Raw genomic sequence first — 18,234 nt, 5'->3', positions numbered from 1 at the left:
ATTTCATACTCCGGCTGACAGCGCAGGAACTCCTTCGTCTGCCTGTCCCCTGGCGTAGGGGTGGCCCTGGCTGCCACAGGCGCTCCTGGCGCAGTCGGTGGAGCTGTATCAGTGTTTGCAGTGTTTGGGAAAGATTCCTACTGCAAACGGGGTAGTGGGTGTAACCACGTAAGTAAAGTACAGTTGGCCCTTCCGTACTTCTGCTGTTGGATGGAGAAGTCTTTTGCACTCCTACAGCCTTCTATGTAAGGCTCCTTAGGCACCTTTACCTCCACTCTGCTGCTCAGCTTTCCGAGGAACAGAGATAACAATATTGACCTTCTCAGTAGAGTACTTTCCCATTTTTTTTATGAGATGTGCTACATAAAAACTGATTGTCAGGTTTTGTTCAGCTATAAAAATTCCTTAACAGTGGGGCATGGTATGTTATCAGCCATAAAAAAACCCTTATGTTGATCTTTAGCATTTAGGGATAGACCTTTGTTCTGCTTAGTTACTTATAATCTTTGGAGTGGTTTGGCCTGAGTTTGGTTGTGCGGTTTTTTTTGCTGCTTTCTGTGTGCATATATATTGTGTACATATGGTTGACTTTTGCTTCCACTAGGGCCAAAGATCACTTGGTTTGGTTTATTGTACAGATGTCAGCCAACATCAGTTGAGTGACTGGCCTGTGATCTGCCATTCAGCACATTTCCTCTGAAATATTAGGGAAACTAGTTTGCTAACAGACAAGAAACTGGGTAAAAACCCCACTGAATAAAGAAGGACTATGATCCCCTAGAAATAATCTGCCTTGGCTTCAGCATCCACTCTATGAACATTTTATGCTGACAGACAGAGCTTGTCCATTCATTGCAAATAGCCTTTTCCTTTACCATAATAACACACATTTCTCTCTATGTAGCCTCTGAAGAAGAAAAGAAATTCCTTTTTTTTGTCCCTAGGGCAGTTAAAAGCTTTGTCCCCAGCCTGGACAGCACAGTGCAAGGATGGCAGTGTTGAGGAGTGCCCAAGTTCATGGAAAATGGCATCTGGGCACCCAGGAGCCTTAGGTAGGTTCCTAATAAACAGCATTTCCAGTGCAATATCTAGCTGTGAATACCAGGAAGTTGTAGATGGACAAAAAGCCGTCACAAAGAATATTAGTTCAAAGTCATGATCATAGAAGAAGCAGCAAAGCCAAGCCCCAAGTAGTTCCCATGGCCTAATACATCTTGCTCTGGCAATGCCAGAGCGGCGTATAAAATGTGGGGAAGCCCTGGTGCTGGGCTGGCTGATCCTGGAGCCTGAGCTCTCTGGTTACAGTCTTGGGAAGTGGCAGTGGTGGTGGGACAGCACCTACAACAGTGATGATCGAGTTTAGGGTATTAACCATTCTTTGTCTTAATAGATCACTGAAACAATTGGGGCTTCGAAGGCTCCCTGTAAGGCTCTTCAGGAATGTGAACCCAGCAGCAGGGAGGTTTGGGACTAATCTACCCATTCAGGTAGAGATCAGCTTGAAGGCAACAATTTCCTTGAAAGGTGGAAGAGAGGCAGAAAGACAAGAGAGCCAAACAGGCTCAGGTGTAGCTGGAGGAGGCCTCAGCAGTGTGACCCCAAACAAAATCTGAGAGAGGGATTTTGGGCCCAGTGCTTTCAAGAAAAAGACACATAGAATTGCAAACAATCTTCTTCCTTCTTGTTTGGCCTTGGTTTTAAAAGTTCAAGGACAAAGAGCTTTGTGCATTCGGTGTTAATCAAGAGCACTGATATGAGGAATTACCAACTCCATCAGCATTCTCATCCCAATGGAACCAACCCAAAATAACTCTCACCCCAAACTGATTGGGGCTGCATAACTGATATGGGCTGAAAATAATAACGGTTTATATATTTCTTAAGAGAAAGTTCTGATTTTAAAGAGAGTTGAAGGCAGCAAAGAGTTGGATAGGCTATTATTCTCCAATCAATTCAATTTTTAAGTCTTACTTAAAGAATGCTAATTTTAAATGAGATATTCTTCTGATCCTTTCTACAATTGAAGGGATGTAAATTCACATTCATAATGAATGCTTTTTTTTTAATATTTGATTGCAGTAATCCAAATGATCCTATTTAATATCAAGGACAGAGCTGGTATCTATTTTTTGATAACTGCTTTGCATAGCATACTCCATACAGTTAAAATTTTTTGAGAACGGTTTTAGAAGACACAACCCTTTGGTAGGACAGTCCTGGGGGTGGCATGAACAGGCTTCTCCTGCAGAGCGCTGGCCATGGTGCCAAAAGTCGCAAATTCCAGGTTCTTTGCCCTAATAATCTTTTACTGCCTTGTTCTAATCTCAAGCATGACCTGCTAGGACAGAGCAGAAAAGGATGTGATCATTAACAACTGTCTCCTCTTTTTAGCTTTCACTTTACCCTGTTGTCAGGTCTTAGTTTGGTTGCGAGTCTTCCTACCCAGTACCCTCTCAAGTCTGAAAACAACCTCCTTCAGCCTTGCAAGGTTCATTTGATTGGCTTCTCATCCTCAAGGTGATGAATTTAAAACATCACAATCTTTGGAAATGAAACGAAATCTTCAATTGTCAGGACTTTACATAGAAAACTGTTTCGGAGGGCTTTTGACCAATGCAAGTCAGTCTGATAAAATTCCTTAGAACAACGTAGGTTTTGTGAGAAAGTGTAAGAAATGCTATTTGTTTTTGTGTCTAATATAAATAACAATCATTATTAATAGAATAGGGAAGAAGACAAATGCAGATGTCATAGATATGTTGGTGATAATGGGCTGTTCATAACAGGAATACTTTTGTGTGTTTCATGAGGTAATATATAAATATTTTAGTTGAGTGGAGTTTTAGGTCAAATATAGCTTTCTTAGGATTTATTAAAGATCAAGAATCAGATTTTCAGAAAAGCAGCAGTTGAGCATAGTGCAGATGAGATGCAACACTGTCCACTGTGACACCTTCAGGTATCCTGAGCTGAAAGTGACAGCTAGCCAAGGTCACATGGAGTCGCAGGTCAGTGGTGTACCTGCTAGCCACTACAGTGCTTTATCATGAATTATTATGGTTCAGATACTATGTTGCCTGCAGTTTGTAGATACTGAAAGAATTTTAAGAGGGACATAGTCAGAATTTCTCAGTATAAGACCAGAAGCCAAGCATTTCACTTCTAACAGAGATTTGCTTCATGGCTTCAGACAAAATACCCACTCTCCCTTCATTCCCTCTCTAAATAAGGGCTAGGATTTGTGTCTCATGGGATGTTGTGAGATTAATTTTTTCTTGTATGCATAAACCGTTTTGAAGGTGGAAAGGTTCAAGTCCCTCTTCACAACAGCCTTGCATTTACAGTACAAATGGTGCAGACCCCTTCCCTCCTCAGAAAGGGACAAACAGCTTGGAACTCGGCAAGTACTCTATCCAGCTAGAACAAATACAATTTTGCAGTCCATTGATTTCCATTTACAATGCCAAGTTTTATTTGATTTATTTTTTTTAATATCTACATGCCACAACACCAACTTCCTTCCCCCCCCTCTTTTAAATGAAGTGTGACTGGCACGTGGTCCTCATTAGCTGAGAGATTTTTGGGTAAGTTAAGGATCAGCAGACAGACAAAACAGGGCCATTTTTGGAAAGTGTTGATGATGCAGCCCCAAGTTGTTTTCTCCTTATGTGAGAGAGTTTAGGATTTCTGAGCATATTGGACTACTGTGCAGCTGCATGGACCATGTAGGGGGGCCTCACACATACACAGATAGGGCCAGAGTTACACACCTGCATCCTAGGTGCTGTTTTTATGACTCTCAACAAATAATGGTAGCAAATTACTCAGAGAAAATTCTGTCCTCCTGTGTGACTCTCCCTGCACTCTGTGCTGCCCAGCACAGTGCTGCAAGGCATCAAGCCAGAATCTTCCTGGTGTTGAAAGGCTGGTGCTGAGAGTGGATACTGGCTTGGGATCCTCCCCACAGAGCCTGGTTTGGGGCCCTTACACCAAGGGGGCATGCACCCTTCCAGCTTCCCTTCAGCTGCTGTATGGGTCGCTGTCGCTGTGACCGTGACTAAACAGTGCCTGCCACTACTGAATGGCAGAGGAGCCCGAGGCAGGACGGTGCAGGTGGTGGTGTCTCACCCAGAGAAAGCAGGCTACGGCTGCTGCCACAGGCACTGGGAGAGGTGGGGATGGCTGGGAGGGAGGAGGGAGAAGGGAGAGAGAGGGAGTGGCTACTGTCAAGAGGAACCATGCACTGATACGCTCTAAACTGTGGGAAGAAGGAAAGTTCTGGCTGATAATAGAAAGTATGCACAATACTTAGGGGTTACAAAGAGAATTTGACCCATCAGTGAATTAAATATGGGGAAACTTGCATTGTCACTGCTCACTCTGACTGGTGCTTATGGGTGAATGGAAGATTGGACTGTCAGGCTGTCAGCTCCTATGAGTCCCAACTTTCCCCTGAAAGGGAGATGGCCATTTTCCCAACAACAGCCCCAGCTCTTTCAGTTACAGCCAGTCAAGTCCCATGACATCAAATATTAATCTGGCACAGAACTTGGGCTGTCCGAGTACATTTTATAACCAACAGCATATCAAATCCTTTGGACCTGATGACATTCCCTTCTTTGTTGTCACATCAGTCAGTCACTTTAACCCAGATTCTCAGTCAATTCAAAGGAAAGAGAATGGCACTTCAGAGAACTGACTACTGCAAAAGTACTTTAAAAAAATGAACAGTAGGAAGGCAGGGCTGAACCTCATCACAAAAGATCCCACCATAAAATCAGGAGAGCAAACAAGAAGCCTTAGATGACCTCGCAGCAAGAGGCTGTGTTGCTGTTTTGCATACATACATACTTTCTCTGCAGGGGCAGGCCTTGGATCATCCCAAATCTAGTCTTTGGGCTCCCAGTTAGTTAAGAGCCTTGGGCCTGATCTTTTTGCATAACAGCATTTATATTCATTTTATAACAGAATTTCTGTCTGTATAACAGACATTTCTAATTCTGTGAAAGCAAACAAAGCTCAGAAATCAGATTTCCCAGGTGGAGCATGGAAAGGCAGGGCCAAGGTACTGGTGTCTTCTAGTTTTTGTTGCCTGACCATGACCTCTGATCTGGCAGAGAGATGCTACATTCAGAGGAACTCTGTGTCAGGCAGCTTCTGCCTATGCTTTCTCTTGCATTCAGAATTGGCATGATGCTTTGATCCGCTTCTAGTTTTGCAAGGAAAAAGCAATGCTTAAGACAGCAGAGGGCTGAGCATACAAGCATAGCACATTAACAACACCATTCCAGAGGGCTGGGGGAGGGGGCAGGAAATGACAAAAATGAAAAGAATTTCGCTCTTCTCTACACAAGCCTAGAGACGGAAAGAGAAAATTATAACTTGACCCTTAATTATTCAAAGGAAGCAAAGAAAAAAAATTTAGGATAAAGAAGATTCCTTCCTAATAACTTGAAACAAAAGCCAAAGCACATTAACATATGAGGACTGGAGGGTTTAGAGAAATAGCTGGAAATTGCATGCCTATAATCTTGGAGGAAAATATAGGAACTCCCTTAATTCAGTAATACACCTGGCATGCCTCAAGAAAGGGAAGGTATCGGTATTGGCTCTACTCCTGACCTTGTTGTGTGCAGAATAGATGGCTCAGGGGACAGGTAAAGGGATTGTGCCATGGAGTTTTCTTTCAGAAGGTTTTTCTGAGTGGGCTGGAGTGGGAAAAAGTATCAGAAGCGCAACATGATTATTCTCAATTTTAGAATCATCTATTAAATGATGGTTAGAGGCATAAGCTACCTGAGCTATGCACAACAGTGTACTTCAGGGTTCTCTGAAAACTGGTAAGAGCCTTTGGTATTTCCAAAGCTGGGTACAAGTACCTGAGCCTGAGCTGTTTATATTTAAGAACAAAAAGTTAGCAAATTAAAAAAAAAAAGAGACCTAAACATATTGCTTAAGGATGTCTTGGAGAACTCAAGAAGTCACGTGAAAAGCTACTTCTATGGCAATGGAGTACAAAATCCAAATGAATTGCTAAGGCTCAAAAGCAATTACTGTCTGGAAGGATTGATAATCTTGTGCCTGTTCTAGCAAGTGTTTGAACATGCATGTGGACACACAAACATCCACAGCCCATCTTAGTTGCTGGTACCCTTTGGGGCAGCTTCAGCTGCAAGGACAAAAGCAAAATAAGCACAGGGATGGGAAGACCCTCTCAGTCCTTGGTATTTCCATTACAGGAGTTTGCAGCATAGCAGTCAATGCAGCAGTTATTCTGCAAATGGAGAGCTCTGGTCTAGGGCTGTCAGTCTCACACCCACTGTTCATGAACACCTACATTCCAATTAAAAATAGAACTGTAAGACCTGTGAATACAAATGGGCAGAAATGTTACTATTTAAAGGGAACTTCTGGAGAAACTGTGTCATGTATGTAGCTCTTTCTAAAACGCCAACGGCGCCCAGGATTACTTGTTCTGCAGCCTCTGCTTTCTGTGTCCAGCCAGTAGATGCATGAAGCTCACATCCTGCATGGGACTACCCCTTCTCCCAACTGCCTGCCTCCTACCATGCTCCACTTCACTACTGCTTAGGCAAAAGCAGTAGCCAAAGTTGGGAAAGGACTGGAAATCACTTGGGTTTGCAGGTGGCAGCCTTAGTGGTTGCCTGAGTGATCAAAGCTGGTGGCTTGGGGATGAGCAGCAGGAAGTGAAGAAGGTGTGCTCGCTGCCTCCAAGGGATGCTCCAGCAAGGGAGAAGCAGCTGGAGGGAGAGCGCTGCGGGCCAATGCCACCCAGCCTGGCAGCACAGCTTTCTGAAGCTCTGGTACCTTCAGACAAGTGGGACACGGATTGTCACAGGCTGTGACGAGTCATGGAGGTGTGAGGGGAGCGGAGGGAGGGCAGGATGATGGACGATGACAGTGGAGGCACTAGGCTGGCTCTGTGGTGTCCCATTCAGAGGTTCAGGTGCTTTCTCAACCAATCCTTTGCTCAGTGTATGTTGGCCAGTTTTAGTGGGTGTTTGCACGGTTCTCAGCTTTCTGAAGAAGCGAGGTGACTCCCACTTAAGCATTACTGTTATTTAAGGAGGAAAGCAGGGTGTTTGAACAGGAATGAAGGCATCAATACCTGGTATCTCTTTTGACAGGTAAGCCAAGAGCATGAATGGATGTTCTGCCAGTCTCAAGGCATTAAATATTTCTGCTTTGACTTACACCATCTCTGAGCTGTTGTCAGAAAAACCATTAGCTGCTTACATCCAGACACTAAGCCAAATCCTGGCTCCAGTGAGGCCAGTCATAAAACTCAGATTGATTTCACCAGCAATAGAAATTAGTCTCCTAGGCAGTGGTCAAGAAGGAGCAGTTGGATGGCAGTTTGCTATCACCTAACAGTACAAGTTTATGTTAAATTCACCCAAGGTTGTGACATACTGAAAACTGGTGTGTGAGTGTGCATACAGCACCAGGGCATGGCAGTACGGCACTAGGAGACCTAGTGTTGGTAGCTACTGGAAGTGATTTCCAAACTTTTCTCTAAGTACCGATGACTATTTTAGGAATTGAGGGACATGGACATCCTGGCCCCCAGCTGTGCATGACTGACAGTGTCTTGTCTATCTCATATCGCTTAGCTGAAAATCTGTTCATTTAATTACTCAGCCAGACAGAAATATTAAATGGTGTTTCAGAATTCTTTATTATGGTATATGCTTTCCAGTAACTGCCTCACTTGTTCTCTGATAGCAGTGGGGGAAAAACCCTCCCCCTGGGTTTTTACTGCCTGTAAGAGTAAACACCTCTTAGAAAGAGATTTTGTTCTTCAGCCCTTTTCTGTGTCCGTCTGCATTTACATTGGTCTCAAGAAGATGTGCAAATCACTATGGATGCTCTTCAATGTCCATTTAGATTTTCCCCTTGCTTTTAAGGAAATGCTCATGGACCATATTTTTTTATTTCCTCTTTGCTTTTCATTGCTTTGTAATTTCCCATTGTGACCACTTTTTAAACACATTATTTTCAGACTGCATTCTGCACACATATGAAATAAGTTATATTTTGTTCTGTTCTAGAGCTAAATTTTACATTCACCATTAATCTTAACTATTTCCTCTTAGGCTGCATAAGAAAATCTGCAATTCAGAGTCCTGTGTGCTGTCCTGTGGTAATTCAAGTCTTAGATTTATTATATTCACCAACAGTAAATACTGTATTCGTTTTTAGAGAATGATCCAATCTGCTTGTATTTCCTGATCTTCCTTCTCATTCCTTTGTTATGATATGCTTTTTGCCTCTTAATTGTTTCCATATGAAATGGCCTCAGTCAGAGTGGCGGCAATGAATAACGTCCATTTCAAACTCCCAGGGTTTTGATCACAGCAGATAACCATGAGCTGGTTACTCCCTGCCTACAGTAGCACTCCTTAAGGACAAGTAATAAGTTCTGCAGCATTGGTAAATGAAAAACACCAAAGACCAAACATCGCAGGCAAAAGACAGCTCAGTTAATGTGATTTCTGCCCTTTCAGCCAATAATCTTGATCCCATTTTTGAGTTCTGAACAGGCATGAAATTTTATTTTCAGTATGGCTGAATAGCATTAGGAACCAACCTAGGTTGTTTAAAATGTCTTTTTTCAAATAACTTGGGGGGTCCCTTTTATGTTTTAGGTACTGAGGCTGCTTTATTGAAGCATAAATCTGAGCCCCTTCAATGAGGCAGAAAGCTCTGCTGGTTCTTCTGCATTTCATGGCTCAGTACAGGGCTGGATGCACTTAACTGGGAGGTGTGAAGGAGCATCCTGGAAGAGATGGAAGCTAAATATATTCTGCTACAAGATTTCTTCCATTCCACTCTCCACCCCCAGAACCCAGAGACTACAATGGCTTATGCAGGGTTTTACATATGCAGCTAATGGTGGAGGGAGGAGAATTCCCACGGATAAAGAGCCTTAGCCCAGTACCAGCACAGCACACAGCCTGAAGTGGTGCTGGGGTGGATTCTAAGGAAAAACCTCCCATCATTGCTTCCAAAGAGAGGTCCTACACAATTATTTTTAGGAAAGGATTCCTGGCCAGAAGGACATCCTTTCCTACAGCTTTGATATAGGCACCTGGACAAGGTGGAGAGGGGATGGGATTTCATCTAGACCCCCTGCATTTAGTGTTTCCTCTTATTTAGCTCCAAGGGGCTTCCTGGTTTGGAGAGTTTATTTTGTTTCAAGCCCCCCTCCGACAGCCAGATGTGTGCGTGCCTCACATGGCTTGCAAGGCTGAAGTGCTGTGGTCATCCCAAGCCCAGGTGCCTGTCAACCCACCTTCCAACTCTTACAAGAGCATTGCTTGTGTGTAAGGAGCCCAACTCCATAAAAATACAAAAGAGCAAATAAGAGTTTCCTCTCATTTGTCCCTGATTTTATGCTTATATAATTCCACTAATTTCATTTGCATGAGAACAAAACCAGACCTCTAGTCTCTTGCTAGAAATTATTTTACAGGGCTGTTATCCAAACCAGGAGGCCGAGCTGGAGTCTACTTCTCATGCAGAAACCACGACAGCGGAAGTGACACTCAAAGTGGTTATTTTATTCTCACTCTATGTTTTTATGCATGTTTATGTATGTTGATTGTAGTGGGATGGGGGCAGAGAAGAACAGCCAAGCAGCCTTCCCTCTTCTGCACGATTGTCTAGCTCACTGGTTTTATCTCCAGGTACACAAAAGGAAATGAAACCATTAAAAAAGATACCTGTGAGCTGTAAACTCTGAGAGGAAGAAATTACTGTCGGTTTGTCAGGTTTGTAGGTGAATTACTTATTTATGTAGTTCAATAGATTTAATATTACTCACAGATGAAAGACACAAGTTAAACATGCTTTGCAAACACACGCAGTGCCCTCTCATTTACTTGAGAATGGGTCAACTTAAAATTGCTCCTGGACAGGCACAGATAATTGAGTGGGGGAGCAGAAATGAGGACCAAAGGAAAGCAACCCAAATTGCTTTTAAAAGTTTTAAATAAGTATGCTGCTGGAAGTGCTATAAAAGATAACACAAAAGAGCCAGCTAAAATTCATGGCTCAAGCTCAATTTTTTGCAAGCAATCATAAATCCTAACTTCAGCAGCTTTGTGTTCATCTAGGGGCACTGGACAAGCGAAAAAAAGTTGACCTCATCATCATGTGAAGTTTCCTATTCCTGTCCTAAGTTGTCATTGGTAAAAGCCTGCAGCAAAAATTCCAGTTGTAAACAGCGATGTGCTGCCAATGTTTCAGCAAGGGTAGCCCACATTTTTTCCTTTCTGCAGCTGTAGCACAGCTTGTGCATAAGGGGCTCCATGGCTCTGGAGGAGAGGGATGCAGACCAGCCCTCCCAGCCCTGCCTTCGTTTGCTTCTCTGGTGAAACATAAATGCCCTTTCTCAGGTGTAACTAAAGAGGGAGATGCTGTAATTTGGCAATGAACCTTGAGAGTCACCAGGTCTTGTTTCTAGGGAACTGCTCATGGAAATAGGAGTGAGAAACCCTTACCCTCCAACTGCACCCCCTCCAACTGCACAGCACAAGGATGCATCTGCAGGTCTTGCACCCTCGCGATTCATTCTCAGAACTTGTGGCACTTGTCCATACCATCCTTCTGGGAGTGAGGCAGGATGCTTAATTTTTGGGTGGCTGACCAAGTACCATATGGGTGATGCAGCAGCCCTTCCAGCAAGCAGATATTCCTGAAATGTGGGGTGAAATTCAGCTCACCCAGACAGCTGTGGGTTAGACTTCGCTGCAGAGCTGAAGGACGTGATGCAGCAGAACAATTAGTTCCCTTCCAACACATCTGCCAAAGGCAGCAGGCACGTGCCTCAGCATGCAGCTCCCACTCTTACCTGCGGGATGGCTCCCTCAAATTTAGTTTTAAAAATATGGGGATTAGCGACTACTTATTAGGTGTCTCACTACCTGCCCAACAGTTTTCCTTGGTGCAATTAAAAATGTCTCCAGAATGTATAATAAGAGTCAACTGAATTTTTACAGCATCATGTAGACAATGTACACCATGTGGAAAAATACACTTGGGATCTGGTAGCCCATGACTGAAACAGACAAAAAGAAAAAAGCTCTGGGTAAAGGAAATCAGAAAAAAAAGAGCTTTGGAGAGAATTTCAGGGATAGTAACCTCCCTTTGAAATGTGTCTGTGCAGTCAGTGTCTTGGAGAACCTTGAAAATGTTTGTATTCTTTTCCTGCTTTATGTCCTTAAAAATACCCCACTCATTTTTTCTTCCCCTCAGGCCTAGTCAATATTGTCATTAAGCAACTGAAGGACCTTTTCTAAACAATTGGAAAAAATGTGCTTGTAAAACTGTGCAAATACCTATTTCCAAAAATAACTAAAACTGCTGTGGTTTCAGGGACACAAGTGATGCATTTTGAAATAGGACTAAATGTTTATTTACATGAGAGAGCATGCTAGCTCTGGTCCACTGAGAAAATAATGGGCATTAAACCCTTTACAGCATACAGTCCAGTGAATAAGAGGTAGATCAGAGTGGTTTAGTGATCTACCTTTTGTTTTTAAGAAAAACAACTCACTTTGAGGCTGAGCAAAAGAATAACTATTTTGTTAACAACTTATCTCTTTTGAATTTAAAACTCTTAGGACTTATTTTAAATGTAATGAAAGATAACGAGAGGCACAGCAAGAAGAAGGTTTCTTGTGCCCTATAGAAAAGTATCAGTCCAAAGGAGGATTGTCAGCTCCTTAACTTGGTCTTCTCTGTGTCACTGAGTTGATGTGATGAGGCTTTAGTACAGTCTTACCCAGCCAGTTGTGGATTTCCTCCGAGGCACAGGATGTCCCCAGAGGCAAGAAAGCTGTCCCATGCCCCTACCTGCCTTCATTGCCCAGCGAAGGAGATGGCACGAGAGGGAAGAGGCAAAGAGATGCAGCCTAAGCAACAGAGGGCTGTGATACTTGCCTGCTCGAGCAGTTCGCACTAATTTGAGCAGCCCAAAGGTCACAACTATTTATGCAGATAAAAGGTCAATGGCGAGCTGGCATGTGGCTGCAGGCTATCTTGGTACGCACTTCACCCGGGGCACTGGTGCAGGCTTCTGATTCACAGTTTGTCTTTCTGCATGAACTTTCAGGCCAAGCTTTGGCTGGGAAAAAAAATCTCTGCCATGGGAGTTGACACAGTTAGGATCCAGATGCAATTTTTTTTGTGGCTCAGGCTCATCTGTAGCTAAATCAAACCTTTGAATCACTATTTATAAAAGCAGCCAAATTCTGAACTGTTTGCTCAGTATTTAATTGGCCCTTGTGTTGGATAAACCCCTCTGAAAGCATGCCTGAGTGCAGATAGAGGAAAAAGTGAGTAAGATGCTCAGGATGTGACCTGCTGAAAGAAAGCCAGTGAAAAGCCTACTGAATTCAACAGAGGTGGATTCTTCAGCTGTCAGTGTGTGTGGACATAAATCTCTTTAAACATGCAGGATCTTAGAGCACAAAACTAAATGACAGGATTTGAATTTCCAGAGCAGTTTCAGCTTGGGTGAAACAATGACTGTTTAGGTGAAAAAGGGAAGTAAATATACTTTGTTAATCTAGTCGGATTCTACACTGTATTTGAAATTTTACAGTCAATAGGTGCTTCACCCTTTGCTGTCATTAGAAGATTAAAATATATTTTAACTTTCAGTTCCAGCAGCTAGCTGTCTACCTGCACTGATTTTAAGGAAAATCCTTTTGACTTCTGCTGTAAATCAGTCCCATATGCCCTGGTCCCCAGTAGGAAGTATGCAAAATATGTTGTGACATTTAATTACTCCAAAAAAGGTAATGGGAAAGCATCATTACATCGATTTGTTTTTCATCACAGAGGTATTTGGCACCATGCCCTAATTAAGGTTGCAGCAATAACTCCATTATAAGCAGTGTTTGCCTCCCCTGGGAATTTTTTAATAGGAGTTACCTATTATTCTGCCATTTTTGTTTGTTAATAAAGAAAAAAATACGTTAGGATTAAAATCGTCCATGTAGAAAGCCACCAAAACTAAGAGTCTTCAGATCCAGAAAAGCATATTTTTCCTCTAGCCATTTCTTCCTGTCAAAATGGAGAATTACCAAGTACTTCCTTGACCACTGTCTCCCTAGATCTTCACGAGGGGCAGTTTAAACAGTGCTTGGACGCATTTTGTCAAGTTGTGATGATAATAACTGGGTGGTGCTTCTCATGGATGAAGGCTTCTGCCCCACAGGTGGGAGAGCTGGTGACTCTTGATGACTTTCTCTTTTTCTTACAGCTCGTCAAAGGAAAGAAAAAGAAGCCTTTGCAGAACCTGAAGATATTGGAATACATTCTGCAATTTCCTGGACTTTATGCTGCCTCTTGTAAGTGTTATGATATTATTTCCAGTCCCTAGAAAACAGAACTGTACAATAGATGATGACTGTGGGATTTCTGTTATCTTGGAGCAAATATGGGGTTTATGCTTTCCCTCCTATTAAGGTATTTTAGAAAATGAAACACAGAAAAAGCAAGATCTTGCTCAGTTAGTGTGAGGGCTATCTATTCTTGTACTTCAAGAACATGGTTTAGAAATGGAATCTCTTACTGCCTCTGCCCAGACAGCATTCTCATCTTCCAGAATGATACACTGGTGAAATGAAGACCTGGAGCCAGGTTTGCCTCAAAAGAACACAGAAAATACTGTAGGTTTATGGACAATATTCCATCAGAAATCCTCATAAAATTGAAGCAGTTGTTTACCTCTTTAAAATAATAAAAAAAAAAAAGACTGCAAGTCCCACTGGCTTTTTACTCTTAATCCTAGTCTAGAGCCGATGATTAGATATTGTGCCTTTCTCCAGCCCCCCAGTTTTACATGAGGGCACCCATCTGCCTTTTTTTGACTCTCCTGCCTTGTTTTGTGTTAGTGAATGGTCACAATACGGTTAAAGAGTCAGCTTTAGGTCACCTGAATCAGCTTTACAACATCTAGCCTTGAGGAAGGGAGCAGTGTAATCCCCACAACAGAGCTCTGTATCCGCTGGCCGCAAATCTGCCCAGCTTCTCCAGCGGGTCTGGTGCTCTGTGGAAGGCACCACACTGCTCAAGCTACCTTGGTATCCCTGTCTGAATTACCTAAAAGCTGATTGGGATATGCCTGGGTCACCTTCAGCATTGACACAGCCACGGCATATTCTGAAAGCGTGTAATGCACTCCCTGCTGCCATGTACTGCTCTTGTCTGTGCACTTCCTACAGAAAGCGAAGTGTGGGAGGAATCACCTGTCCATATTCCCTAGGGGAAGAAATGTCATCCTTGCGATTCACGGGCACTGTGCAGTCCAGGTGTGAGTGCTCCAGGGACCAGGCACAAAGGACAGGACAAGGCTTTCAACATGCAAGGAGAAAGTGCAGTTATTCCCACAACCATGTTTATCTTGGAGGAGGTGTCTTCCATCCACCACCGTCAATAAACCTCTGGTTTTTTCTATCCACTGCTGCCATCCAGGTGAGGCGAGGGTAGCCTCCCAGTTCTCAGCATTCTGGATTGTTTGATCAGTAGATGCTCTCAGAATACCAGAAACTGAGATGTCTCATTTAGCACCTTAAAACTTTGTAGACAACTAAGTTTTTCCTTGCTGAGGGCTGAATGGGCCTTCCAAGTACATCTGGGTGCATAAATATTGATTTCCACCTTAGTTTTATGCCCATAAAGCTGGAACTGGGGATAAAGGCCTGTCTCAGGGGGGCAGGTTCTGTGTTACGGAAAAAGCTGGAAAAATCAGACCCATTATGGAAAAACAGCCATGAGCTATTTTCCTTCTGTATGCAGCAGTTAAATGCTAAGTGTTAGTACTTGTGATAAGTAGAGAACTTTTTTCTTCTTACCTCAGAAATTCACTTATAAAATTTGCAGTTAATTTCTAATTAGGTTGTTCAAACTATTACAATAATCTTGAGGAAGCAGCTATAGCATTTTGTACCATGGCACAGCATTCTGTGTACATCAGTCCAAATGATCCACTAAAGTATTATTAAAATTATAGAATAAATTGCATTTACACAATATTAAATATACAAAAAAGAGTAACTGTGAAAATTGCTGGCATATGCAGCTCTTCTAACCTTGGAACCCAAATTGCTTCTCTAATTTGCTGCCCTAATCCTGAGACTGGACTTCTATAAAACTGCATTTCTGTGTTGAGGGAAAAAAAAAAAAGCACAGATCACAAACATTGACAAATCTATTAAATTACATAGCAGAGAGAGAAAATATCACGTTAAAAAGACTGAGGTGGTAGAACTATACCTGACCATTGCAACAGAGCAATTACCATCATTTCCCATTATTGCTCTGTCAGAGGTGTCAGAGTCGCAGACTGCAGCTGGGGCTGGTCATTTGATGTATTTTCCTGCTTCTCATGGCACATGCAGGCTGCAGAGAGTGTCAGCTAGGCTGCTGAAAAGCAACTCTGCCTCTCTAGGCTACCCCAATATACCTGAGGATCTGCTGGTTTGCCTACCTGAGGTTGCCAACAACCCGTTTGTGCAAGGGGCAAATTCCCCCCTCTCCCATTAATTTCACCAGGGTGTTCGCTTTAACGCTTAGTAATGCCACTGGAAGTGTTGGTGTAATTTCACGGGTAGTGTAATTGCAAGTTAACTTCGTGGCTGATCTCTTCAACAGATGGAAGCAGGGTGGGGGTGGTGATGAAACCCACAGGAAATGGGTGCTGCTGAAGGAAAATGCAGATGGAAAAGAGGAGACACATAAGAACAGAGAAATGGAAGAGAGAGATCAAGGAACCAGGGGACCTAAGAAACATACGGCAGAGGGAGGATGCTCTGAATGACCATTTCTTTAGAGAAAACTGAACATAACTAAAAAGAGTATGAAGAATTTAATATAAATTACAGACACCAAATCCTTTAAGGGACATCCACAAAAACATACAATATGGTGGTCAGGTTCTCTGGGACCCTTGCATTCAAGTCCCTGCTCCTCAGCAGACCCTTAGGCCATAATTAGCAAGCCTACCTCTTATTCATGCTGTGGGCCACAGGTTTCCTAAAGCCTCCATGCTCAAGATGACCAGGGGCAAACTCCAGGAACAGGACTCAGACCTTGCTGTCTCAATACAGCCCTTCCACATACTTCTCATCAAATTTCTCAGGACCAGTTACACAGAAATGCTGATTTACAACATCTCAATAGATTCCTTGAGCCTGGGCACCTGAGCAACCCAGGTGTCACAATGTTTTGCCTCTCTGAGGTAATTTGAGGATAAAAGACAGATGCCAAGGAAAGGTCTTGGCAGATCAGGCCCAGCACCATGCACCCGTGGGTGTTCTGTTGCCAGGACCCAAGCTATGGTCTCCACAGCAGATGGTTTTGCTCCACAGACGCACCAGCACTCTGCTCTGATCTGCTCCAGATTTGAGGGTGTGACAGGCATGCACCCTGAGCACTGCTATGCCACTTTTATCCCAACTCTAGAGCAGGTGATGAATTTTTTGGTCCAGAACTTTTCTGCACAGATTCACACCTCTAGAAATGTAAAGAAGCTGGGAATGTCAGAGCAATCCTTAACACTGAACCAAAGAGGGCATCAGGGAGGAGGAAAATTCGATTGAAGCTCAGCTGTCTGCATCCAGCACAGCCTGACCACAGGCAGGGATTTGCTCCTGCTTCCTGTGGCAGTCGTTGGAGGAGGCGTGCGCAACAATGACTTTGGCAGTCACTGCTTGCTCTGGGAAGTATTTTATTCATCTAGGTACACATTACACATTGAAAAAAATGTTATCAGACTTTGAATAGACAATAGTTCAGATGTGCTGGATTTGTGGACTATAAATACATGTAAGGGGAAAGGAGGCCTAACAAACCAGTGTATCACAAAACAGTAACTGCAGATAGATTTCAAGGCTGGAGGCCAGCTTTAAGTCTGTGGTGGTGTTTTCTGTACTTCCTATGACCACAGAGTGAGGAAGCGAGGATGAGGGGTGCTGTACTCAATAAAGGGTATAATCCTTGATTAGTTCAAGAAACTAGGCCTTCTTCTGGGTTTTTTTCCCCCACTTTGTTTCTGAATTCAGTGGACACAAAATCATCCTTAAAAGAAAGCAGACCTGAGAATTTGAATTAATGCTCGGGGAAAAACTCACAGAATTTTTCTTTTATGAGTTTATTCATGCCAGTCCCCTCCCAAGCACATCCTACTTCTATGGCCTATAAACCAAAGACTGCAAAAACCAGAGATGAGTAAAACCTCTTTAGTGTGCAAAGTGAGAGCCATTGCTCTAGTTTGTGTAGTAACAGTGCACAGATAGGTATAAAATACTATTTGTTTACATACTGTGTAAATACCAACTAAATAATTCTTGCAATAGATGTGGAAGTAGGTAATTTTTCTTTGAAATGTGATTGGTATTGTGATTTGTGTTCAAACTTAGGTCAGAAAACTTTAACTCAGGCCCCCAAAGTTTAATAATGTATTTATGGTCCCAAAAACGAGTGTTGTGGTTTTCACAGAAGGCAGGTAGATCTGCTGTCACTGGGCTCAGCCAGTGTTGCAGCTCTCTGTTGAATTACCTTTGAAAATACATGTGCAAGTTTGAAAATTGCACTTGGGAGTTATTTGTCCAAATGCATCTTACAGAAAACCCTGACAAGACTCCGGATTTTAGCTCAGAATTGCTGGCCACGTGTCCTTAGGTACAGGACCAGGGCATATGTGATTCCTAACAGGGGAAATGGTGGGGGAACAGGGAAAATGTCTAACTGGGGAGGTTCGGGTTGGGCGTCAGGAAGAATTTCTTCACAGAAAGGAAGATTACACATTGGAATGGGCTGCCCGGGGAGGCGGTGGAGTCACCGTCCCTGGAGGTGCTTAAGGAAAGCCTGGATGTGGCACTCACTGCCATGGTCTAGTTACATGGAGGTGATTGCTCACGGGTGGGACTCGATGATCTCAGAGGTCTGTTCCAACCTGATTCTCTGAAATCTGTTCTTTTAAACAACGCTACCAAGCGACGAAGCACCTCTAGCTTGCAGCGCGGGGTGGGAATTTTTCTGGACTGTGCTGGATGCACAGCGAACCTCATTTGGTAACTCCGTGTGGGCGAGACTGGCCGGAGCACAGCACGGAGATGAAGGCTCGGAACGTTGTGGCAAACGCGCTCCCGGGGACGCGGCTGCCGCCCTGGTCTGGGGGGCCGGGAGGGCGCGGGAGCG

At 43.3% G+C, this 18,234-nt stretch overlaps 1 long non-coding RNA gene across 2 annotated transcripts in view; it reads left to right on the top strand.

The window, feature by feature from the left end:
• The window catches only part of LOC108449243, a 49,318-nt gene extending 35,569 nt beyond the window's left edge, over window positions 1-13,749 (top strand). For both annotated transcript variants that reach the window (XR_001865398.1, XR_001865397.1), the window contains exon 3: window positions 13,295-13,749. This is a non-coding gene — a long non-coding RNA (uncharacterized LOC108449243). The remainder of the gene's footprint in view (window positions 1-13,294) is intronic.
• Window positions 13,750-18,234: the final 4,485 nt, after the last annotated feature.

The sequence above is a fragment of the Corvus brachyrhynchos genome, unplaced genomic scaffold (genome assembly GCF_000691975.1).
Source record: "Corvus brachyrhynchos isolate BGI_N302 unplaced genomic scaffold, ASM69197v1 scaffold258, whole genome shotgun sequence".
NCBI classification, from domain to species: Eukaryota; Metazoa; Chordata; class Aves; order Passeriformes; family Corvidae; genus Corvus; species Corvus brachyrhynchos.
This window is presented reverse-complemented; position numbering and strand designations above follow the sequence as displayed.